The following is a 2056-nucleotide window of genomic DNA, read 5'->3' as shown; positions in this document are numbered from 1 at the left end:
ATTCCTGTAGACAATGATGATTGAAAATCAATGCCAAAGGCTCGGCAATCTCTTCCCTTGCTTCCCAGAGGATCCTTGGATAGATCCCATCCGGCCCAGGGGACTTGTCTATTTTCACACTGTGCAGTATTTCTAATACCTCTTCCTTGTGAACCTCAATCTCTTCTAGTCTAGATGCAAGTACCTCTGTATCTTCCTCAAAAACATTTTCATTTTCTATAGTGAACACTGTTGACTGTCGACAATGTAATTTTCTCAACTAGCAAGAGTTGATAGTCAAAGCTGTAATGACCTGCTGTAGATTCAAATCTTGTTTTGTAATGATTTTCTCATTTAACAATTGTTAATAGACATCTACTGCCTTGATGATATTTAAGCCCTTCTGCCTTCACATTGGAAAGCTGTAATACAATTCTCTTTCTATTTTCTTGTAGAGCCCATACCAGAAAACATTCTAAGCAAGAGAGACAAACCAACATTTCCACACGATGGTTATCTATATGTATTGGCGCCAAAACAGCTCAGCGCCAAAGTAATGAGCGCCAAAACAGTTGAGAGCCAAAATGGCGGGGTCAAATGATCAGCACCAAAAGGGCGGCACCAAATAGTCCCATTCCGCCGAGGGGACCCAGGTTGAAGGCACTGTGAGGAAAAACATTTTTCCACAGTGAGTGGTAATGACTTGCCCACGAGGGTTAGAGTTGGATTTGATGAATGATTTCGAAAGGAAATTGGATGGACACTTGAGGGAGATAATCGAGCAGAGGAGGGAGAGTGGGGAATGGGACTGACTGGATTGCTCCTCAGGGAACCAGCATGGGATCTTGCTATGCCAATAACTTACACAACGGACTTGCTCCTCTTATGGAATGGATGCCGGTCTCGGAATAATTGCGTGCCATCTCTCATTTCAGGTTGCCACCTCACCTGCAATGCCTGCCAGGAGACGGGCAGTGTCTGAGACCTGGGCTCATCCTCCAGGCACCAGTGAGGAGCTGGTGTGTGTGCATGTCTGTGTGTGTCGATGTGTGTGTGTCTGCGTGTATGTCTCTGTGTGTGTGTGTCTGTGTGTATGTGTGTGTCTGTCTGTCTGTGTATAATGTCCGAAGAGGAGAAAGCAGGAATTGCTGAGTGTGAAGTGCAACAGTGACGCTCAGTGGCTGTTCATTGTATCATCACTGTCCAAGTCAGTAAATGATATACAGGTACAGAAGGAGGCCATTCAGCCCCCGTTGAACCTGGCGTACCATTCAATACTTCAATGTGTTTTACCCACCCCCATCCCCATATCCCTGTACTGCTACTGGTCATCAGAAACCTAACAATCTCTGCCTTAAAAAAACGTCAAAAATTCAAAGACTGAGCTTCTAAGGATCTTTTTGGCAGAGAATTCACAACTCTCTGAGTAAAATGACATGTCCTAAGTTCTATCCCCTCCTTTTTAAACTGTGTCCCCTGGTTCTAGACTCCCCAACCAAAGGGAGGTGATGGTCTAGTGTTATTACCACTCGACCATTTGTCCAGAGACTCAGGTAACATTCTAAGGGCCTGCGTTTGAATCTTGCCACAGCAGATGGTAGAACTTGAACAATAATATCTTTGCTGAGTTAAAGAGACCAAACTGCAACCAGTGCAGCAGAGCCACGCTCCTCTACACCTGAGGAGAGACTTCACTATTCTTGGATTCAAACTCTCTTTCAACATTCTATTGGGGCCCTGATGTCAGGTTTCCTCGAACATTGTGGGAAGTAAGGGAGGAAATTGTGAGATCCCTTGCGGAAGTATTTGCATCATCTATAACTACGGGTGAGGTGCCTGATGACTGGAGGGCGGCTAAAGTTTGACCTTTGTTTAAGAAAGACTGTAAGGAGAAATCACGGAGCTATACACCTGTGAGTCTGACTTCGGTTGTGGGTAAATTGTTGGAGGTAAAAACAATGACTGCAGATGCTGGAAACCAGATTCTGGATTAGTGGTGCTGGAAGAGCACAGCAGTTCAGGCAGCATCCAAGGAGCTTCGAAATCGACGTTTCGGGCAAAAGCCCTTCATCAGGAA

General features: G+C 45.2%; 1 long non-coding RNA gene across 2 annotated transcripts in view; it reads left to right on the top strand.

The window, feature by feature from the left end:
• LOC122554806 overlaps positions 1 to 2056 on the top strand; it is a 48217-nt gene that overhangs the window by 10081 nt on the left and 36080 nt on the right. The window contains exon 1 of one of the 2 annotated variants that reach the window (XR_006313089.1): positions 949 to 998. The exons of the other annotated variant lie outside the window; for it this stretch is intronic. This is a non-coding gene — a long non-coding RNA (uncharacterized LOC122554806). Of the gene's footprint in view, positions 1 to 948; positions 999 to 2056 lie in introns of those variants that run through there. 2 annotated transcript variants of the gene reach the window in all.

The sequence above is a fragment of the Chiloscyllium plagiosum genome, chromosome 11 (assembly GCF_004010195.1).
Source record: "Chiloscyllium plagiosum isolate BGI_BamShark_2017 chromosome 11, ASM401019v2, whole genome shotgun sequence".
NCBI lineage: Eukaryota > Metazoa > Chordata > Chondrichthyes > Orectolobiformes > Hemiscylliidae > Chiloscyllium > Chiloscyllium plagiosum.
The sequence above is the reverse complement of the archived record's forward strand: the minus strand, read 5'-3'. Positions and strand labels throughout refer to the sequence as shown.